This window comes from Alexandromys fortis, unplaced genomic scaffold (genome assembly GCF_014885135.2).
Source record: "Alexandromys fortis isolate MF-2015 unplaced genomic scaffold, M_Fortis_MF-2015_v1.1 scaffold_129, whole genome shotgun sequence".
Taxonomy (NCBI): Eukaryota; Metazoa; Chordata; class Mammalia; order Rodentia; family Cricetidae; genus Alexandromys; species Alexandromys fortis.
The window spans coordinates 3,124,529-3,148,646 of NW_026068022.1; the positions used below are offsets into that span (position 1 = coordinate 3,124,529).

The window sequence follows — 24,118 nt, forward strand, 5'->3', positions numbered from 1 at the left end:
AGAACCTTGTTCTTTTCCAGCACCCTTGTCAGTCAGCTTGTCACTCCAGCTTTAAGGAATCAACACCTTCCTCACTCACATCTATATACTTACATATATACATATATATATAATTAAACATAAAGAACAAAATCTTTATTTATGTAAATTTAATCATTCCTGGAGTCAATTTCCTTTATACAGAATTCCTCATAGAACACCACCCAAAATTATATGTACCTAGATCTCACTTTTAGGAATTCTGATTTGGGAGATCTGTAGATATCCTAAGGGCAGCAGCATTGTATTTAATAGCTCTTTTTAGGTTTTCCTCCCAGAAGTCAAATCATTTTATTCTTGAGTTTTTTTGTAAGACTTGCTTAACTTCTCTCTCTCTCTCTCTCTTTCTCTCTCTCTCTCTCTCTCTCTCTCTCTCTCTCTCTCTCTCTCTCTCTCTCTGTCTGTGTGTGTGTGTACAGGTGTACTCAAACTCCAGTGTCAGATACTCTGGAGCTGGAGTTGCAATTTGAAGTCACCAAATGTGGGTGCAGGGAACTGAAGTCTGGTACTCTGACAGCAAGCACTCTTAGTTTCTAAGTCATCTTTCCAGCCCTAAATCTTTTGTTCTTTATAGAAGGTAAAAAGGAATTGGGATATGACAATTCTCTTAGAGTATTTTTTGATGGGCACCAAGGGTTGAGAGCCTGCTTGCCTTCTTGCTTGTTTTATTTTAGTTAAGACAGTATTACGAGTAGCCAGACTGGCCTCTTAACTCAGAAATTGCTTGCCTTTGGCTCCCGAGTTCTGGGACTAAAGTCTTGCTCCACCATATGCAGTTGCCATTTTTGTTTCTAATTGATTCTTTATTTGTAGCTCAGGTTGACTTTCAACTCACAGCAATCTTCCTGCCTTATCTTCCTAAGTGCTGAAATGACAGCTATGTCTTATCACATCCAGCTGCTTTAGAATTTGTACTCAAGCCTTGGTGAATGGAAAGCAGATTGGATTAAATAGTGCTTGGTAAGGTTATGGAGTCATGGTTAATATTAACTCATGGTTTTACCAGATACGATCTTTTATTATTCAGTCAGTTATCAAAAAAATACTAGTAATTCAAATCCAACAACATATAAAAATGAGTGTAAACCACTATAAAGCAGTATTTGTGCCAAGAATGCAAGGATGATCCAATATACAAAATTCAATAAATATAATACCTCACACCAATAGAAGGAAGGATTGAAAACCTATGATTATCCCAGTAGACACAGAAGGGTTACAAATAAAATTGAACATTCTTTCATGGTTTAAAAAAACAAAAGAAGCCAAGCATGTTGTATGCCTTTAATCCCAGCACTCATGAGACAGAGGCAGGCAAATCTTTTGAGTTTGTGACCAGCCTGGTCTACAGTGTGAGTTCTAGGACAGCCAGGACTACACAGAGAAACTTTGTCTCAGAAAATAAACAGACAAAAACCAAACCAAATCAACCAATCAACCAACCAACCAGCCAAGTAAGCAAGCAAACAAACAAACAAAAACCACACACCAAAAATGAACACTAGAAAACAAAAACAAAAAGAACAATCTACTAAGTTTAAGAGAAGTGCCTCAGCATTCTAAGAGAAACCTCTGGCCTACGTCATACCAAATTTAGAAAAGCTGAAAGTCTCCTCTGGGTAGGTGAAGATTGTCAAGTCTTAGTCAGGGTTACTATTGCTATAATGAAACACGTCCAAAGGGTTTGAGTTACCCTTCTTATCTCTGTTCACTATCAAAGGAAGTCAGGATAGGAACTCAAACAGAGAAGGAGCCTGGAGGCAGGAGCTGAAAAAGTGGCCACGGAGGGTACTGCTTACTGGCTTGTTCCCCATGGCTTGCTCAGTCTGCTTTCTTATAGAACCCAGGACCACCAGCTCAGGGATAGCACCACCCAAAATGGACTGGGTCCTCCCCCATCAATTACTAATTTAAAAAATGCCTTGCAGTCTTGCCTACAGCCCAGTGTTATGGAGGCATTTTCTTAATTAAGGTTCCCTCCTCTACAGTGACTTTAACTTGTGTCAAGTAGACTAAAGTATCTAGAACATTTAATGAGCACCTGGCATCTCAGCTTACCTGTTCTTGTAGCTGGTCCAACCACAGCATCAGTGAAGTTACCCCAGTGCTTTCCTTAAGTGAACTATTGTTACTATTAGCCTAGTATTTAGAATAAAATACCAAATACTGTAGCACAAAGACATATGGACCTAGGTCTAATTTAACATTCTCATGAACTGGTTATTGGAAGAGAACTTTGATTCTGTATTACATCTTTGATACACTTTGAAAGGGGAGAGTGAGTGAAAGGTATGAATGGGATTCAAAGCTTGGAAACTGTGCTATGGACGGGGGGCTAGAGAAAGCAGACGTTATTCTTTCACAGTTGAAGAAACTAATAACCTCTGAGTTTTCTGTAAAAATCTCAGGAGTGCCACTTGAAAATAATTATTGAAATCCAAATAAGATTTACCAGACAAGATTCCAATTAATCTCAATCTCAATCTCTCTCTCTCTCTCTCTCTCTCTCTCTCTCTCTCTCTCTCTCTCTCTCTCTCTCTCACTCTCTATTGTGCGCGCTACAGTTCCATAGTTTTTCTAGTCTCCTTATTAATAATTCTGTAACTTGTTAATTATAGTCACCAGGATTACCAGTTAATATTTCTTTTGAGTACTTGTAGAGCTAAATAAAAATCTTTTCTTTATCCAGTAGAAAGACTATGAGACAAAAATATGTGCTCTTTGTGCATGTCCAGATACCAAAACTTAAAGGCACACACCACCACTGCCCAGCCCTATGGGGGCCATTCTTATTCAACCACCACATGCAGGATGCAATTCTGCTAATCCTATTGATTGATTGAGGTAGTGCACTAGTCTTTAGCTTTGTTCTTAATTTTTTTTTTTTTTTGAGATCATGAACCTCTTTGAGAATGTATTGAAAGCTGTGGACCTTTCCTCCTCAAAATGAACTCATTACATATCAGCAGTTCTGCATTTTCTATTGAGCATCTCTGGAAAGAGTACATAATCTGCAGTGATTTCCCGAAAAGGGGAACTTATGGGTAAGAATGAGAGGAAAGATTTGGGCAGGGTGATAGCTCAGTGAGTAAAATGCTTGCGATACAAGTGTGAGGGCTTGAATTCAAATCCCAAGAACCCATATAAAACTGGATGCTGTGGCATGCATCATCTGTGGTCCAGCCTCTCTGTGGAAAGATAGGAGGCTGACACAGGAAAATCCTTGAAGACCAGCTAGTCTGACATATGTAGCAGCAGCGAACAACAAAGAGACTTTGCCTTAAACAAGGTAGGAGAGAACCACTCTGGAGTTTGTCCTTTGACCTCCACAAAGGCACAGTGGTGCATGTACACTTGAATGCAAATGAACAAGCCACATGCATACAAAACTGGGGGAGTATTCTTCCCTGTGTATTAATTTATATATTTTTTAAAGTTTGTAATCAACTATTATGTCTTACCTATATTGTATGCAAAAATACCTTTTAAATCAATATCAAAAAGTTATACGACAGTGTTCTGAATTTCCTATTTCTTGCAATTTAAAAAAATTAATCTTGCAGTGGTGAGATTGCCCAGTTAATGATAAAGTCATATGCTACCAAGACTGGTGAACCAGAGTTAAATCCCTAGAAACCAAGTGATACAAAGAGAGAAGGTGTAGCATGAATTCTAATTGGGTCTTAATAATAAAAATCCAGAGTCAGATATAGGAGTTAATGCTGAAGATCAGAGAAGCAAAGAAGCTAGCCACTAGAGAGTTCTTTGACCTCTACCAATACTCAAACTGAAGGGGCGATCCTGTCCTCGGACTACATCTCCACATTCCATCTGTCTTCACCAAACCTCAGACTGCCACTGTCTCCACCAAACTGCCCTGAACTCCTGTCTCCTGCCTTATATTCCTCTCTCCACCCAGCCATACCACTTCTGTCTCTACCTACCTGGTACTGGGATTAAAGGTCTGTGATCCCAAGTGCTAGGATCCCTTTGTGTGAGCTCTGTTTCTCTTTTAGACAGATTCGGTTCTTGTTGTAGCTCAGGGTGGCTGTGAACTAATGGAGATCCCTCTGCCTCTTGTCTCCTGAGTCCTGGGATTAAAGGTGTGTTCCACTACTCCCTGGCCTCTAGTAGCTTAGCTCTGCACTCTCATCTTCAGGTAAGCTTTATTTATTACAATATAATGAATTATCACTGCATTTCCCCCTTTTGTCTAAAATAAAAAGGAACGCTATAACTAATATAAGAAAAACTATATACAGCAAGTACAATAACTATATACAATATATACAGGAAATAAATACATCAACAGTGTTTATTTGTATTTGACAAATTCAGAGAAAATACTCCATTATCTATCCTATCTTGGTGAGTCCAAAGTGGTGTATATAATTCACTTTCTATTCTAACTTGTAATACCAATTCAAAATTATCTTTTTGTGTCTCTCAACCTTATAAACTTTATATGTCTTTAGTTAATTTCTATTTTGAGTCTGATAAGCAAGGAAAACTATATCTAGTCTTCAATTCCCTCAGAGACCTAAGAAGAAAATCATATTAACTGAGTAAGCAGGAGGTACAAGCAAGCAATTTCCAAAAACAAAGTGTGAGAAATGACAGAAACAGCTGGCTGCCCAGACAGTCACCCAAAGTTCCTCTGCAACATTGGGACATCCATCTTCAGCCTATAGGCCTAGAATGTTCAACGAATTTTTCTATGAAGCAGGACTTTTTTTTTTTTTGTTGTTGTTGTTTTGTTTTGTTTTTGTTTTTTCGAGACAGGGTTTCTCTGTGGCTTTGGAGCCTGTCCTGGAACTAGCTCTTGTAGACCAGCCTGGCCTCAAACTCACAGAGATCCGCCTGCCTCTGCCTCCCAAGTGCTGGGATTAAAGGCGTGCGCCACCACCACCCCGTGAAGCAGGACTTTTGAAGGACTATTCCATCTTGTTTTGAAAATGTTTGGCAGTCACTCTCTTTTGTGTCTTGCTTGTCCAATTTGAAAAACATACTTTAAACAGTTGAGGTAAGAACACTTTCTTGCCCAGTGGCTTACTTTTGCCACAAAGGAAGTAAATTCCATGTGGAGTTTCTTTGATGCCCTTCTTTTCTGAAGTAAATAGATTGGTGCTGCCATAAAAAAGAATCTGTTATTAAAACATCTTAAATGCCATATTGTGTGGATCTCTGAAGTGTTTGACCTGTGTATCTAAAATATATCTCTGTTTGACCTTGAAAATATACATAATATGACTACAAATTCTATTGTAATAGGTGAGTAACTACTAATCTGAATTTCCTTATTATCCTAAATAGTTGGTAATAATAACTTTCAAGGGCTAAAATTTGTATTACATTGTTAATTGAGCTGTATAGATACAATGTAGGGCACAATGCCTTGAACATGAGTAGAAATGTATGCACAGTATGTTCTAACAAAATTAATTTCAAATTTTTATCAATATACAAAATTTGTATACAAAAGTCTAGTCTATTGTAAAATATTTAAAACTGGTAGTTTCTTCTTTAAAAGTAGATTCAGTAATCTACATTTTTATCTTGATATGTATATAATGATTTCTTTTTAGAGTAGATTCAATAATCTCCCCCTTTATCCTATCATATCTATACCTCCTTTTTTCTTTTTAAAATAAGAACCCTGAATCTAATCTCCTTTGTTTATCCTTTTTTCCTGACCTTTACCAATAACAACTTGTAATCAATCCCCCTAAACAATGACACTTTCCATAACCCAATGAAAGAACAAAAACTACCCACCCAACCTCCTGCATGTTGTCCTCTACAAGTTGTCTTCTGACCACCACATTTGTGCTGTGACATGTGTGTACTCATCCACATACATACACCAAAATAAGCAATTTAAAAATTTTTAATGAAGCAGTCTTTACTCAGATATTCATTTAGTTAGTTTTTCTGGATTACAGGTTAGAGTGAAATCAGTAGTTTCAGTAGAGTGGTTTAGCAGTTGCCTCATAGTTAAAACGACCCTTTTGGAAGGCAACTCTTTAAGACCCTGGGTGTTCTAAGAGGAGGAATGTGAAAACATTCAGGGAAGCTCTGTAAGCTCAGGAAGTAAATAACACAAAGGCTTTGGGAGATCCCTGAAACTGATGATATAGACTAGGTTCCTCCCTCTGTCAGCATGCAGACTGTGAGAACAGCAGAGACATTCACAAACAAGCTGGGAAAGGCTCAGACATACTGCACTGCCTACAGAAGACACTCTTCAATCTGGGGAGCAACCTACAGATTCTACCTGCAGATTGTCCAGTGAGCCCCAGGTTTCCAGGTTTGTCAGCCATGCCCATGCAGGGGTGAGCTTTGGTGATGCAGCTGCCTTTGAGTCATTTCTGCTCCTGTAAGTAACCCAGTACAACTCACTGGTTCACCAAGTTAGGCTTTGATGGGATTCTTACCTTGGGTCTGTTGATGGTTTCCTTTCTAGGATGAGGTGTTTGTTAAGGTCTACCCAGGAATAGTGTCACAAGTGACCTACTAGTGCTCTATATTTAACAAAATCTTGCTAATTCCTCAGTAATCTATTAAAATGTTTTGTTAAACACATTTTATTTTTTTCTTTTAGAGGTAGGCTGTAGAGGTAGCTGTGTCCAAGTATTATTGTGAAGGAAAAAAATTTCAATTTATAAAATATTTTCATGATTCCTTTGGGGAAGCTTGTGTGTGTGTGTGTGTGTGTGTGTGTGTGTGTGTGTGGTAATGGTGGGGCTTTCCTAGAAGGAAAATTGTGCACTGTACAAGTAAAAAAGTAAAGATATTATCATATAGCCTAGCGTTGCATGGCCTTGGGGATTCTAAGTCTGCAGGCCTAGACTGGAGCCTATTTGTGACAGCTGCTTAGATCTAAGTGAGAAACCAGCGAGTGACTCTACACACGCCACAGTGCTTGAGGGCTCAAACAAGACTTCATAACATTCGTGGTGATCCCTTCCTGCCTCAGCCTTCTGCTTGGGTTATACATGCACCACTGTATCTGGCTCCTTTTGTATTTGTCAGAGTTCTTTTTATTTTTACATTTTTACTTGTGAGTGTGGATGTGCATGTGCCATGTGAACATGTAGGTGTCAGAGGACATTTTTCAGAAGTCAAGTCTCACCTTCCACTTTTTTAAGGAAGGGTTTTTGCTGCTATGGAGACTAGCTTCCATTGAAGAAGGGCAGTTCCCATCTCCCATGAATGTTGTGATTGCAGATACATCTGGCTTTTTATTTGGGTCCTGGGGACTGAGTTAGGATTTGTATGGCTAGTGCTTTTACTTGATAAACAACTGTGCAGGGTTTTAACCTGTTTCCCAGTGTGCTTGGAATTCTGCAGATTTGTAGACTTGAGGTGTTGATGCCAATGCTGGCCCAGAATCTTTTTTAATTTTTGCTTTTTAGATTTTTATTTTATTTAGTCTGCACATGTGTATGTCCACAACAGGAGTGCCTGGTGCCCACCAAGTTTCAAGGAGAGGCATGGTGCGCCTGGAGCTGAAGTTACCAGTAGTTGTGAACCACCACATGGGTGCTAGGAATCGAACCTGGTCCTCTGCAAGAGTGACTAGTACTCTTGATCCACCTGAGAGTCTTAAAGCTCATGTGAAAGCCTCAAGGGTGAACATGGGGTTAATTATGTTTGTTTGTTTGTGTCTTTATTTATCTTGTGACAGGGTCTCATAAAGCCCAGACTCGCCTTGAACTCACTGTATAGCTAAAGACGAACTTGAACTTCTGGTCTTCCTGCCTCCACTTCCCACATGCTAGGATTACAGGTGTGTATATCACCATACCCAATTTTTATGCAGCAGTGGGAATTAAATTTAGGGCTTCTAGAGTCTAGGCAAGCCATCTACCAACTAAGCAATATCCCAGCCCTGCTTTTTGTTCTTGAGACAGGTTTCCCTACTTATCTCAGACTGGCTTTCAACTCACAACAGTCCTCCTGCCTTAGCATCCTAAGTGCTGAAATGACAACTATGTATCATTACATCCAGCTGCTTTAGAAATGAATCTCTTCTCAAGTCTGGGTGAATGAAAAGCAGATTGGATTAAATAGCACTTGGTAAATTTATAGAGTCATGGTTAATATTTTTTTTTTTTTTTTTTGGTTTTTCGAGACAGGGTTTCTCTGTGGCTTTGGAGCCTGTCCTGGAACTAGCTCTGTAGACCAGGCTGGTCTCGANCTTTATGTTGAGGTCTTTGATTCATTTGTACTTGAATTTTGTGCATAGTGATAGATATGGGTCTATTTTCATTCTTCTACATGTTGACATTTGATATCTTTTGCTTCTTCTTTTTTTCTTTTTTGGTTTTTCGAGACAGGGTTTCTCTGTGGCTTTGGAGCCTGTCCTGGAACTAGCTCTGTAGACCAGGCTGGTCTCGAACTCACAGCGATCCGCCTGCCTCTGCCTCCCAAGTGCTGGGTTAATATTTTTTGTTTGTTTTTCTGTTTTTTTTTTTTTTTTTTTTTTTGAGGCAAGGTCTCACAATGTAGCCTTGACTTGCCTAGAACTTGCAGTGTACACGAGGCTGGCCTCCGACTTAGAGAGATCTCTCTATCTGTGCCTTCCTAGTGTGTGTGCCACTACACCCGGCTTTTTATTTATTTGATAATTAATATTTTTAAAAAGCATTTCCAGATGATTTCAAATAACATTCAAGTTTGGCAGTTTAATATTCTTAAATATTAGAAAAGGACTTTGGGCTGGGCGGTGATGGCACATGGCTTTAACCCAGCACTTGGGAGGTAAAGACAGGAAGATCTCTGTGAGTTCAAGGCTAGCCTGGTCTACAAAACAGTTTTCAGAACAGCTAGGAATATTACACAGAGAAAAAGAAGAGAAAGAAAAGGATTTTGGAGGTGAAGCAGGAAGATGGAGAGTTTAAGGTCATCTTCAGTTATGTAGCATATTGGAGGCTAACTGGATTACATGAGACTGTTTGGTTGGACCCGTCAGCTTAGCCCCTAACGTCCTTATTGAAAAAACAGTCTGAAATGATTGGTTGGGGCCTTCACCCCTGCTCCTGGAATCCATTTTGGAATGTTGAGTGGAGACCTTCATTTCAAGCCCCTCCTCCGGGAGTTACCTCAGTCCACACTCCACCTCCCAGAAAACCCACCAAACGGTGACCCCTCCCCAGGGAAGGTCAAAACCACTCCCACGGGCTATTTAAACCACCTCCCCTTTTCCCTCTCCAGTGGTCAGTCCAGATTTCCACCACCTGAGAGTGCTGGTATCCATTAAACCTGGGCCTTTTCTAATTTGGTCTGATCTGGTTTGATTTGGACTATTGCGTAGGTGGAGAGGCTTACAAGGGCCAAAGGAAAATACAGAGATCCCTGTCTCCAAACCAACCAAACAAACACACAACTCCCTAGACTCCCAGGACCCCCAAATCTAAACAAAAAAATCTAAAGAAAAATAAAGGATGTTTGAGCCAGGTGGTGGTGGCTCATGCCTTTAATCCCAACACATGGGAGGCAGAGGTAGGCAGATCCCTGTGAGTTTGAAGCCAGCCTGGTCTACAAGAGCTAGTTCCAGGACAGGCTCCAAAGCTATAGGGAAACCCTGTCTCAAAAAAAAAAAAAAAAAAAAAAGTTTGGAAACATCTGTCCTAGAAAGCTGAGTCATCTAGGCCAACCATGTCTCCATTTTCCTGATACAGAGAAACCTAGCTGTTTGCGCCAGAAAGCATCGCTCCACAGCCAGGCTAACACGCACATGTGCTAGGGGAAAAAACTGCTTCATGAATATTAGAGACGCAGACCCAAAAATATTAAAATATTAGAGCTACAGACCCAGCTACAGTCTGTTCCTTAAAGAAAAAGCAAAAACAGTATGTCAAAGTGAAATTAATGAACCAAAAACCCAGACAACTCATCTTGCTTAAGTGCAGGACTTAAAACAGCAAAAGGAAATAAAGCCCATCTCTGTGGCATCATGTTCTGTTTTGGTATGCAGTAAAATAGTTGAATTTTAAGTCTCTCAGAGTTAAAAAGTACAGACACTTAGCTATAAGATATGTTGCCAGGAATCTGTATGAAGCATAACCATGTAATCAAGCTGTACTGTACTCCGCTACACAAAGAGAGCCAAAACTACTACATCTGAAAATTAGGGAACTTTCATTTGCCTGACAGAAGACAGTACAGAGGAAATGGCTTGGAGGCAGAGGAGAAGTAGGAGAGAGGATGAAAGGACTGTATTCATGCTATCCAAATTAGAGTCTGGATGTTTATGCTCAGATCTTGTCTTGGCTCTGTGTTGAGGGCACTGAACAACTGGGACATGGGAAAGTGTATCTCTGAAGTCCCTAATTTAGGCACTAAACAGACCAAATTCCTTCCACAAATGCTTCCTATTTTCAGCAGTCTGTGTTCTGGACATACATTGTGATTAAAGTGCACAGCTGGTTAGTGCTAACCACTACTTCTCTTTTGCTGCCTGCTCTTCCCGTAGCTATTCTTTCATTCTGTTGTTTGTAAGTGACATGCCTCTACACGACTGCAGCCTGGGAAGTGTTACTATTTATCTGTATTTCTAGCTATACTTCTACCTTTTTTTTTTCTTTCTTACAATGTCTTCCTTTGTTGCCCAGGTATGTCTCAAACTTTTGACTCCTTGTCTCAGCCTATTGAGAAGCTGTAATCACAGGCATTTCACCATGCTCAGCTTATTTCTCTTTTATTCACTCAAATAGCATGAATGCACTGTGGACTTATTCCATGGAAGGTACATAGGATGTGATTGTGAGCAAACAAGTGGTTCCTGTTCTCAGAGCATATTATCTTCCTAATAAACTCAGACATAATCGGCCTTGTTCATCCAACAAAGTGAATACTTGGTTAATGAAAATTTTACGAAATCCAGATTTGTTCTCTCTCTCTCTCTCTCTCTCTCTCTCTCTCTCTCTCTCTCTCTCTCTTTCTCTCTCTTTTGAGACAGGGTTTCCTGTAGCTTTTGAACCTGTCCTAGAACTAGCTCTTGTAGACCAGACTGGCCTTGAACTCACAGAGATCTGCCTGCCTCTGCCTCCTGAGTGCTGGGATTAAAGGCATGTGCCACCACTGCCTTGCATCAGATGTGTTTCTAATAAATATTTGGCCAATGTTACCTACTCACTAATGGTCACATAAGTGGAACTAAGATTCAGGACTATATTTAGAAACTTTTAAGGTATGTTAATTTTAATCCTGAAAAAGCAGGTCTAGTAAAGGTTTTCTTAGGAATTAAAACAGCTCCAAAAATGAACTGGCAAGATGTCTCAGTGGGTAAAAGTGCTTGCCTTAAGTTCATATCTGGAACTTACATAAAAATCTGGATGTAGGGGCTAGATAGGTCCAATGGTTATAGTGCTTGCTGCTCTTGCAGAAGGCCACAGTTCAGTTCCCAGCACCCATGTGGACAGTAATTCTGGCTCCAGAGCATCCAGTGCCCTCTTCTAGACTTCATGAGAACATGTACTTATTGGTGCACATAACCACACATAGAACACACATGTATGTAATTTAAATAATAGAATAATTTTTAAACCACCAGAGGCAGTAGCAGTTTGGTCTGAACTCCCAGCCCCCTACAATGAGATGGGAGGCAGAGAGAGGAGAATCAAACAGAGATCAAAGGTCAGGTATTCGGGAATACAATATGGCAGAAAGAAGATATAGATAGACCTTGACTCAATAAGTAGAAGAGGAGAACTAACTACTGAAAGTTGTTCTCTGACTTTTACACATGTTCTGTAGAAAGCGTGCAACTGTGGATATGTACACCAACATGCGCACACACAGAGAGTTTGTGCATAATTTGTATATTAAGTATAATTTGTAAATAAAGTTTTCAGACAAAAAAGAATAATTTGTACCTCATCATTGCCTCTTACAATTGCTTTAGTACACATAACAGGTGCCAGCAGCTAGAGATGAAAACAATGAATGTCCTGGGTCTCTTTGGAGGAAAGCCTTGATGCCTTCTGTTCAGTTGGCTTCTCTATAGATGCCATCATGGGGAAAATGGGACATTAATACAAGTTCTGTTAGTTTTACAAGTGAGAGACTGACCGATGAGCCTCTTTTACAGGGCAAATGGTGTAGTCAGTGGTACAGCTTGTGCTTCGTACGCATGCTTGAAGCCTCGGAACAATCTCTATCACCCTCCTTCTCTACTGCAACTCCTTAGAGCTACAAGTGGAGTTTTCCCGGAGTGTTACACTATGAGCTTGGCTTGTCATTGTCCATCTCCTGTGTCCTTTGTCCTCTTCTCTGCTGCCATGCAGGCATTCTTTCTGTGTTGGGGGAAGAATCACCCTAATTTAAAATTGGAGAGTAGAGAGGCAAGTCTATCCAAGTATAGCCCAGTTCTCCTGTGGGGTTCACACATTAAACTGTAGTAGAAACTCACTGATTTTGAGTTTGGAATACAACATACACTGCCTTGCTTAGTTCCAGGCAATGCCTTTGTTGTCCAGAGTGTTTCAACAGCAGCTGAAATCTTGGGTTTTCCCAATGTAAAACTAGTTCCACTTATCAGGAATTGATTTATTTATTTCACATAAGATGACTGTCACACTGAAGGTAAGGTCTCCAAAGGTAAAGCCTACTTGACAGTCCAGACGTCTCTGATGTCAGTATGATGGGGATAAAGAGTTAATACCAGAATTCATGTCTTATATCCTCTTTTTGGCAAAGGAACAGTAGTTTTTTTTTTAATCAGTTTAGTTCTTGCCACTATTTGTGTTTGATTATGAGCAAGTTGAATTATTTCCAGGATGAATCTTAAACTTATTATTTTTGGTGCTTGTCTTGCAGCTGAGTAAACATCTCTTTGGGATATGTGACAATTGAGTTGGCCCTGGTTTTGAAACAGGTCTTGGCTGTAGAGCCTGCTTATATCCATCTACACACATTGGTTCTTTTGAAATGCAGCCAGTCAATGTAAAATTACAGTGTGATTACAGACTAAACCCAGAGACTCACGTTGTGCTATACACCAGCCCTAAAATTGTAAATTTTGTTTTGCTTTCAGACAAGGTCTCTCTGTATAGACCTGGCTATCCTGGAACTGGTTGGTCATGAAGACTAGGCTGGCCTTGAACCCAGATCTGTTTGCCTCTGCTTCTCTAGTGCTGGGATTAAAGGCATGTGCCACCACTCTCCGCCAAATTATCGATTTGAAATTCTAAATTTTGAAAGTCAATTTTTACTGTTGCTCGTTCCAATTCCAAGATCTAGTTGTAAGTGATTTATGGGAGGAGAAATAAAATTATGTGGGTTTATAGAACACCACCAAGTAAGTATGGGTCTGGATTGTACATGACATAGCCTTTTCCAATGGATTGTTATACTGGATCAACAATTTTCCATTGAATTCCATTAATAAATAAGACAGTCACCAGTAACTGTTTCTCCATCATTGAATGACGTTCATTTCTACCTTTTTGGTTTTGTGTGCACGTGGAGTATTTTAAATTCTTACAATTCCTGTGGGGCTTAGACTTCAGAACAGATCCTTGCAACCCTAGAGCTTTAGTTCTGCTACTGGCTGCAATACCCAGGGTAACATCTTTTAATGTCGTTTGGGTCTTGTATGGCTCCTGGGCCCAAAGCCAGCAGAACGGAAAGAGCGCTTGGGTTTGTTTGAAGGCAAGTGGGCTGTACAGACAGTTTTTCCCAGACTTTCCCAGCTCCGGCTTTTCATGCATACCAGCAGAGCGGCTTTTTTCCTCCGGTGATTGAAACCATCTGGACTGCAGGGGGGTCACGTGTGTATGAGAAAATGACATAAAGTTTCTGATCCCCTGTGCTTCTGCTCCAGATCCAGACAATCCTTGGTCGGATGGTGCCGAGGTGAAGGCGGTGCGGTCTGGGGGCCCGACTTCCCACCCTGGCTTCCCTCCCCCGTCTCCCCCCAACTCCCCGGCCGAGCAGCACACACCCCCTCCCCCGCCCGGGAGCACACCCCTCCTCCCGGCTGCAGCAGCCCACCCTTTAGGTCTCTGGAGAAGGCACGCCTTCCCTGGTTCTGCAGCCTGCAGCCCGGGGCGCGGATACCCGCTCGCCGCCGACCGCCCTCTCTACGGGAGCGGCCCCTCCTTCGGGCTGTGCGGCGCCGGGGCAGCTCGGGCTGCGCGGAGCTCCCGGCCAGCTCCGGCGCCTGAGGTAAGTGCTCCCGGGCGCCCGCAGGAGAAGCCGTGCTGCTTCAGCTCCCCATCGGGTGGCGGATAAGAAACCGATTCCCGTTTTGTGGCGAACCAAGCCCTTCCGTTTTTCCTAATCAGGGCCCAGGCAGGGGCTCCTGCTGCGTGAGTACTAGCGTGAGGGCCGCGGCTTTCTGAGTTGCTGGGGACTGCACTCCCGGGCGATCGTGGATAGCCCTGTCTTCCGGTCAGGCCCGGGCTGCGCTGTGTGGGGTGTGCAGCCCCAACCCGGATCTAGAGTTGTGCACAACTGCGGATCACAGGCAGCCTGGGAGACACAGTTGAGCTGCCTTTACCTGAGCCTGTGTAGCTCCAGTGCAGCTGGGTGAGCTCACACAGGCACCCACACAGACTAGCTTCCTACTCAAACAAAGGAAATTAACTTAGTCTTCTATCACTTGGACCTGTTAAACGGGGTTTGTTGCTCTATACACTTCTTACAACTTTCCCGTGTGAACGAAATGACCTAGCACCGAAGGAACACACTTCAGCATTTGTTTTGCCTTAAGCGTCTGAAAAGCTAGTATCCAAGTAAAAGTGAAAGAACTGAACATTTTCAGCTGTTTTTAAAAGGAGTATTGCAGTATTCTAGGGGAATTTTGTATGACCATAATTTATAATCGCTTAAATATGGATAAAATAGCTTCTTGATCAAATGAAAGAATTTGCCATAATGGCTCAAACCAGCTATTGATCTCATTTCCAGCCAGATGTTTCTGCTTTTGCATTGCAGGGTAATGGTAAAGAAGTAGTTATCCAATGTCCAAGATGTTAAGGGCCACAAGGAAACCCCCAATTGACCACATAATTGCTTTGTTTTGTTTTTGTTTTCTACAAAGGGTGTTTTTCAGAAGATGAATGCCTTCGTTGATTTTTTGGGGGGCAGGGGGCAAAGGTCTCACGTAGTTCAGGCTGGTTCAAAACTCTTGAGCCTTCTGCCTCCACCTCCCAAATACTGGGATTACAGGTGTGGAAACACCCCACCCTTCTCCCTTCGTGGAATTTTTTTTTTCTTCCAGAAGTATGAGATTTCTAAAGAATCAGAAATAGTGTAAATTCTAGAAAACCTAATCTAAAGGACTGAATTGTCTTTGATCTCCAAATACTATGCTGAATTAGGAAGACTCAGAGGCTCCAGTAAATGCATACTGTGAAGCAAAAGCTGTCTGGATTCCACTGGCCTGGGTGACAGGCTTTAGGAGACTAACAGATTCAGCACTCTTTCATATTTACTAAGTAAACATTACCTTTGGAAAGACAGCAAAAGATGGGGAAGAGATTAATTCAGATAAATATTGGGAGAAAGATACATATTGGAAGTGTTTCCAATTCCTTAATTGGGTCAAAAAGGAACTCTTTTTTTTTCTGGCAGTTTCAAGGTAACCTTTATCATCAATTATTTTCTATTGTGGTTTTTGTAATTAGTGAAGTGCTTGCTCTTCACTTTGTATACTTGTGGAGAAAGAATTGACACAAATAAATATCTAGTTGATTGACTTATAAGAATTATAGGTCATCAACTAGAAAATGGTTATGAGGCAGGAGCATGTCCCAGAAGAGATGCTCTCTGAGTCAGGCTTGGAAGTGTGGTTGTCCAAATGAATGGTACAGAGTTGTTGGTGGGATTTTCAAGAGAACAGAGTGGGCCGTTTGCATGGAAACTAGGGAGAAAAGTCAAAGGAGCAATACTCTGTGCCATGAGCCCTTGGATGCTCTCTCATCATTCACTATTGCTCCTGTTTTAAGGAGACAGGATCAGAGCGATAGGTACTGTTCAAGATGGCACAGTGGTCACTGGCAGACCAGGGACTTTGGTGCCCAGTTTGCTGACTCAGTCTCCAGTGCTGCTTCCACAGTGAGCAGTGGGAGGTCAGCTGCAGGGACTGTGGTCAGCTTGGATTCTGGCTCAAGGGCTAGAATCCCACAGACATCATCAAGCTTCTAAAAGTTTTTGAGGAAAGTAATGACCAGAACAATGGTTTTAGAAGACTTATGTGACATTGGTGTACAGGAATGTGATGCCATAGCTTCATAATCAGGAAGCTAAAAAAGAAATGTAACCAAAGTATTTGGGTGTTTCAGTTTTTGCTCTATTGGTGGTAAGTATCCTGCAGTAGTAGCTGGGTAACTGGGGAGGAGTTAGTTGTGTTGACCACAGGGTTGCTGGGAAAAAGAGCGGAGCTGAATGTTAGCTGGCCGCACTGAAATGGACTGTGAGTGGAGCAGTTCCACAGGTGCCTTGTCCTGTATGTTCTGTGTGGGATTTGCAATCCTCCAGTAACAGTTTTTTCTTTGACAACTACCCTGAGAGCTAGAGTTTAGTGCTATGATTTAAGAGCCTTTTCTTGCCTGCCCTCAACGTTTTGAGATGCTCTCCATACATATATTCTCTTGCTTCCAGTTAAAAATGCTGAATTTTAAAACAAGAAAAATACGAACTGAGATTACCCTTCTTAATGAGACCAATACCAAATGGGACCAATATACTTCACTTTTCGTTACTGGTGGAACAATAAGAAGCCTGTGGAGGACTATTGCGTGGTAGTGTAGAAGGATTTAGAGATTTCTTACCAAGGAATTGTGTTTGTGTGTACTGCCACAGAACATAAGGGGTCCTTGAATCCCCAGGTTTATAGACAGCCTCTTTGACTCTTCACAGATACTGGACACAGGAAGGGCAGTGGTAGATGGAGTTATCTCATTAGACTTCTGTTTGAATAGCCTGGAGTTCTTGCTGTTCCCTCTGTAGACTATAGGTTTTTTCCTTCTGAACTTCTTTAGTATTCTGAAGACTTGGTTGTTAGACCAAAGAGTATCAGATATTGGAAGGTGGCACAGAAAAGGTGGAAACTCTCTGGAATCTAGAGGGTGACTGTAACAAGGATGTCTAGTAATTAATATGGAGCCCAAACCATCCATTTTCTGTAACCAGACAAGGCTTTCAGTGATGGGACTGGGACACCAACCCAGTCACAAAACCTTCCACCTACAATCTGTCCTGCCTACAAGATGTGTTGGGGCAATGGTGGCACAGAACTTGTGGGAGAGGCCCATGCCTGGCATTGCCTGGATGACCAGGAACCTAAGGTCTCTGACCAGATACAACTGGCCAAAAAGAAAAATTACTAAAATAATTCCTAATGATGTTGTGCTATACTCATAGATTAGTGTCTAGTCCAGTCATTACCAGAGAATCTGCCCCGGCAGCTGCTAGGAGTGGATGCTGAGTCCCATAGCCAAACACTATGTAGAAAGAGAGCTCATGTTGGAGGTCTCCATCAGTTCCCTCTTCTTAGATCTCGAGGAATCCTGCAGAAGGGGAGGAGGAGTTGTGGGAGCCAGTGGGGTCAAGGACACCAGGAGAGCACATCCCTCAATCAACAAAGCAGTTGGGGGCTCACAAAAAACTGAAGTGACAGTCAAAGAGCCTGTATGGGTCTGCTCTGTATCCTCTGCATATATATTATTATGATTATTGGCTTGGTTTTGGAGGGGGACTCTTGACTAGGAGTAGGGGTGTTTCTGACTCTTTTGCCTGCTCTTGGGACCCTTTTCCTCCTACTGGGTTACCTCACCTGGGAGGGCTTGTGCTTGATCTTACTGTATCTTGTTGTGGTGTGTTTGGTTGACATCCCTGGAACATCTGCTCTTTTCTGGGAGAGATGGACAGGGGAGTGTATCTAGGGGAGAGGGAAGATGGAAGAAACTGGGGGGAGTGGAAGGAGAGGAAGCTGTGGCTGGGATGTATTGTATGAGAGAAGAATAAATAAAAATTTTTAAATATATAATAATAAAATATAATAAAATAAGGAGAGGAAAAGGCTAATATACAAAATATATTTAAAAAACGAAAAAATCTGACATCAGGAAAACAAATAACCCACTTTAAAAATGGGTACACATCTAAACAGCATTCTCAAGAGAGGAAGCTCAAATGGCTAAGAAACACATAAAGAAATGTTCAGCATCTTTAATCAAGGAAAATGCAAATCAAAACTACTTTGAGATTTCATTTTACATCTATCAGAATGACTAAGATCAATAAATGACAGCTCATCCTGTTGAGGATGTGGAGTAAGGAGAACACTCATCCATCGCTGGTAGGAATGCAAACTTGTGCAACCACTGTGGAAATCAGTGTGGTGGTTCTTCAAGAAGATAGAAAGTTTTTTTTTATGTAGGCACTTAGTGTTATAAACTTATTTTTATTTTTTATTTCTTTTTTATAAATAAGAAACTTATTTCTTAAAACCGCCTTCATTGTGTCCCTTAAGATGGGGTATGTTGTGTATCCATCTTCATTCAATATACATGGGTATGTTGTGTATCCATTTTCATTCAGTGAACTTGGGTGTGTTGTATATTTTCATTCAATTCAGTTTTTAATTTCTGTCGACTCATTTTTCATTCAGTGGTGAGTTGTTCAGTTTCCATGAGCGTGTAAGCTTTTGTTGATAATATTGAGCTTTAGTCTGTGTGGCAGAGAGAATGCAGGGTGTTAGTTCAATTTTCTTGTGTCTTTTGAAAGCTTTATGCCCCAAGTATGTGGCCAATTTTGGAGAAAATTCCATGAGCTGATTGATGGGAAGAAAGTGCATTCTTTTATGTTTGGGTGAAATGTTCTGTAAAGTATCTGTTGGGTCCATTTGGTTTGTGACATAGGTTAACTCCAGCATTTCTGTTTAGTTTCTGTCTGGATGGCCTGTCTGTTGGTGAGAGTGGGGTCTTGAAGTCACATTATCAGTGAGTCAATATGTAGTTTAAGCTGCAGTAGTGTTTCTTTTGTGAACTTGAGTGCCCTTGTGTTTGGTGCATAGATGTTAAGAATTATAATGTCTTCTTGGCGGATTTTCCTTTGATGAGTATGTAGTGTTCTTCCCTATCTCTTATTTCTTCTGATTAAGTTTGGCTTGAAGTCTATTTTGTCAGATATTAGAATGGCTCCAGCAGCTTGCTTCTTGTGTACATTTGCTTAGAATATCTTTTTCCATCCTTTTACCTAGAGGTGATGTCTATCTTTGATGGTAAGGTATGTTTCCTGGATGCAGCAGAAGGATGGATCCTTATTTTTCATCCATTCTATTAGTCTGTGTCTTCTTATTGGAGAATTGAAGCCATTAATGTAGAGAGTTATAAATGAGCGGTGTTTGTTAATTATTGTTATTTTGGGGTATGTGTGTGTGTTTCCACTCTTTTGACTTGCTTGTATAGGATTACTTCTTGTTCTTTTTGGGGGTGTGGCTAACATCTTTAGTTAGATGGTTTCTTTCTAGCCTCTTCTGTAGGGCCAGATTTGTAGATAGATTTTGCTTAAATTTGATTTATGGAATATCTTATTTTTCCCCATCTATTGTGATTGCTGAGTATAGTAGTCTGGGTTGGCATCTGTGGTCTCAGTCTATAGAACTAGATCTAGTACCTTTGTGCTTTTGGAGTCTCCATTGAGAAGCCAAGTGTTATTTTAATAGATCTGTCTTTATATGATGCTTGGTCTTTTCCCCTTGTAGCTCTTAATATTCTGGTTTTGTTCTGTACATTTAGTGTTTGATTATTATGTGCTGAGGGGCCTTTCTTTTCTGGTCCAATCTCTTTGGTATTTTGTATGCTTCCTGTACTTTGACAGACATCACCTTCTTTGGGTTAGGGAAATTTTCTTTTATGATTTTGTTGAAAACATTTTCTTAGACCTCAGTTTCTTCTCCTTTCTCTATTCCTGCTACCCCTGGATTTGGCCTTTTCTAGTGTGATAGATTTCCTGGATGTTTTGTGCCAGAATGTTTTTTAGACTTAGAATTTTCTTTGACTGATGTGTCCATTTTTTTCTATCATGTCTTCAGTGCCTGAAATTCTCTTTCATCTCTATTATTCTGTGGGTGAGGTTTGGCTTGAGGTTCCTGTTCAAATTCCTAAATTTTTCATTTCTATATTTACCTCAGTTTTGTTTTTCTTTATTGATTCTATTTCCAGCTTTAGGTCTTGTATTGTCTTATTAATTTCCTTTCACTGTTTGTGTCTTCATAGATTTCTTTAAGGGATTTATTCATTTCTTCTTTAGGAAATTTATCATATTCGTAAAGACTATTTTAAGGTCTTTTTCTTGTGCTACAGCTATGTTGCAATACTCAGAACTTACGATGGTAGGGTTGCTGGTCTCTAGTAAAGACATATTGTCCTGGCTGTTGATTGTGTTTTGGCACTAGCATCTAGGACCCTGGGTATGGAAAGATTGTAATTATAGGTACTGATACCTGGTCCTGTTTTTGTTAGTTGGGTGTTCTGTTCCTTGGTTTCTGTTACCCTCTCTGGTTCTTAGGACAGTGTGGTAGCTGTGTGTTGCCTGGTAGGAAATTTTTGGATTCTGATAGGTGTGGGGGGTTCCAGGTAAAATGTGTTTCTAGGTATTAGGAGCTGACACTAGGAATGGGGATGGGTTAGGATGGGGGGTTGAGGGGATCCACAAGAGGAAACCAGGTTGTTCTACTGGGATCCACTTAGTCCCCTGGGGATGGCAGCAGAGAGTTAGGAGAGGCCACAAGAGGCAGTCTGCTACAGAACTACAGAGATGAGACTGGGGGGTTACATTTGGAGGAGCAGAGGGAAAGTAAAGACTTGAAGTTCATTTACCTGTTTTGCTGGCCTACTTGGCTTTGGCAGGCTTGGCTGGTGGTTCCCAGGTAAAGTCTGGTGGAGTTGGGGGCTGGATAGAGTGATGAGGCAGGGAAGGAGAGAAAGATCTGCGTGATTGCTGGAGTGGATGGAGGGTTGGTGGGAGGAGCAGGAGTTTCTGCTTCAGAGCTGGGGATGAGAGGGGAAGAGGAGAAAGAGGTAAAGATTTGCAGCTAGCCTACTTGCTTCCCTGGCTGGAGTGCATGAAAGTTGTTAAACAAATAAATAAAAACAATGGCCCTTTCAGCCCTCCACACACCCTTTACCATTCAGAGTCCTTAGCTCCGGAGCCCTGAGTTGTTGAATTGGGCTTTGAAATGACAGTACTTCTACAGACATGACTCAGTTTGGGATCTGGTCTCTAACATGATACATCTCTCAGGGAAGGTCATTTGAAGTAGGAAGTCACAAGTTAAAGTTACAGCTTTGCCATTTATTCACCTGTTTCTGGAATTTAATGTCTGCTCAATTTTGTTTTGTTGGGACAAGGTCTCACTATGTAGCCCTGGTTGGCTTGGAGCTTGCTGTGTAAACCAAGCTGGTCTTGAACTCTTGGGATCACCTGCCCCATTAATGCTGTGATTAGGGTATGCACCAGTCCTTAATGGCTTAGTTTTTTAGTTTCTAGACTATGGTTATCTTTAGGCCGAGACAGAGGAAGTTATGTCCAAATGAGCCCCCAGTTTGTTCTCCCATTTTGTGTCTCGAATCTCCTGAGAGCCATTTTGTTTTGTCTTTAGCCTCTGGTTATAGGATAGGAAGGAACACTGTCCAAGTTTCCTCAGAGGGTGGTAATACTCATGGTCAGTCAGTTGGTGAGCTTTTCCTAGGAATTCCTGTAAGAATGCTCTCCAACTTAGTTCTGATAGTTGTAGAGTCTCAGAAAGAAGTTTTTTGTGATGCTGTTTTTAAAAGTCAGACATACTTGGTTGCATGTTGTTTAATATCCCTTCTCCTACCCTACCCTTTCCTCCCCTCTCCTCCCTTCCCCTCCTCTCTTCTCTTTTTAGTTTTTTGAGATGGGTCTCTCTGCGTAGGCCTGGCTGTCCTAGAACTCACTTTGTAGATCAGGCTGGCCTTTCTCTGCCTTCTGAGTGATGGGATTAAAGGTATGTACTGCTATACCCAGAATGATAACTTGCTTATACAGTTAACATCTTTATATTTGGTGATCATTTGTCATTTTTATCACTTATTAGAGGAGTGTTTTTTTTAAATATTTATTTATTATGTATACAATATTCTGTCTGTGTGTATGACTGCAGGCCAGAAGAGGGTACCAGACCTCATTACAGATGGTTGTGAGCCACCATGTGGTTGCTGGGAATTGAACTCAGGACCTTTGGAAGAGCAGGCAATGCTCTTAACCTCTGAGCCATCTCTCCAGCCCCCTAGAGGAGTGTTTTAAGTTTTCTGAAAGATAGGACTGTGCTGTCCTTTTGGTGTTCAAATGTAACCTCCTGATACAGAATTTTGACTGTTTGGAGTGACTCTTATCTTTAGATGTCCCTAAGTCTTTGTTAAACCACTTGCTCTCAAAGGATTTCACGTCTTCCCTGTGCAGAGGAAGGCTAAGGTTTCCAGATTGACAGCACAGATTATCAATTATCTCCTTGTAGTTAGCTAGTTTGCTTTTAGTGTCCCCCCCCCACTGTTCTCCCGTGTCTCCTATTCACAGATGACTACAGAGAGAACAAACTGTCTTCCTTGAGTCGAGTGGCCATCAGCACATGTACCATTGTGCTCATCCCTTCTTTGTTACCCTCTGGCTAAGCAAGCAGAGCTTTCTGTCTTTATCTTTTGTCTTTAGAGTCTTCCTTTTTAGACCTATGATTATGTAATACAGTTGTGACTTTGTGTTTTGTTTTATACAGGAAGTCTACATCAGATGTGTTGATGATTAGTCTTTTAGTTTGAAAGGAACTTTGGAATAAAGCATGTCCTCCCTCATCAGCATAAGCAACTGGGGAGCACATGTAAACTCTGGAGATGGTCTTTTAAGAGTTTCACCAAGCCAGGCGGTAGTGGTGCATGCCTTTAATCCGAGCACTTGGGAGGAAGAGGCAGGCGGAAAAACAAACGAAAGTTTCACCAAAAGAATTTTGCCTATAATGTTTTTTTGTTTTGTTTTGTTTTGTTTTTGCTTTTTCAAGACAAGGTTTTGCTGTAGTTTTAGAGCCTGCCCTGGAACTAGCTCTTGTAGACCAGGCTGACCCCGAACTCACAGAGATCCACCTGCCTCCCTAGTGTTGGGATTAAAGTAAAGGTGTGCGCCACCGCTGCTTGGCTTGCCTATGTTTTTTTTTTTTTTTTTTTTTTTTTTTTTTTTTTTTTTTTTTTTTTTTTTTTTTTTTTTTTTTTTTTTTTTTTTTTTTTTTTTTTTTTTTTTTTTTTTTTTTTTTTTTTTTTTTGAGACAGGGTTTCTCTGTGGCTTTGGAGTCTGTCCTGGAACTAGCTCTGTAGACCAGGCTGGTCTCGAACTCACAGAGATCTGCCTGCCTCTGCCTCCAGAGTGCTGGGATTAAAGGCATGCACCACCATCGCCCGACCCTTGCCTATGTTTTTTAAAGGCTCACAAAGATTGTGCTGAAAGTACCAGACTGGCCCAATGAAGGCCTTTCCACAAGCGTGGGAGTTGTTTGTTTAAATTAGAACTTAGTATTCTGGAGCAAGTATGTTGGAAATAATATGGGCCTATTCTGATAAAGTACAGCCGTTACTAGAGTGTGTGTGGCTGTATCCCTGAGAGTTCTCGGAAAACTGCTCTGAGTGGGAAGGGTCCGTTGTGGCAGCTTTTGTTTGTCTTTGATATAAAGTTGAGATCTTGTATGTTAATTTTTCTAAGGCAACTTTGAATCTAAAGATTTGTTGAATTCATTCCTTTCTTCTACCTTTTCTCCTTTTCGGAGGAGGTCAACTAGAGTAGGGTAGAGGGAATCCCTAATTAGGGAGTCATTGTCAGACACTAGTCTTGAGAGAGGTGTTCTGTTACTGTTGCTTATACAGTTCTTCCTCGTGTCTACCGTATGTTACCTGTATGCTATGGGTCCAGCATTTGGGGAGGACTGAAGTTGGTATCCCCAGAAGCCTTGTAAATGCTAGGTGGGTGTGAAGGCTTTGACTAATTACAGCACTAAGAAAGAAAGTAGAGATGAGGATTTCCCTCTAGGCTAGTTATGCTGTGGAGCTCTCTCTCTCTCCGT

At 41.2% G+C, this 24,118-nt stretch overlaps 1 protein-coding gene across 5 annotated transcripts in view; it reads left to right on the forward strand.

Annotated features, from left to right (window-relative positions):
• Window positions 1–24,118, forward strand: part of Dennd2b (DENN domain containing 2B) — a 187,101-nt gene that overhangs the window by 22,093 nt on the left and 140,890 nt on the right. For 2 of the 5 annotated variants that reach the window (XM_050163405.1, XM_050163407.1), the window contains exon 1: window positions 13,982–14,211. The exons of 2 other annotated variants lie outside the window; for them this stretch is intronic. The gene's annotated coding sequence lies outside the window, so the exon portion shown is untranslated. Of the gene's footprint in view, window positions 1–13,981; window positions 14,212–24,118 lie in introns of those variants that run through there. One more of the 5 variants, XM_050163412.1, reaches the window with a different exon arrangement.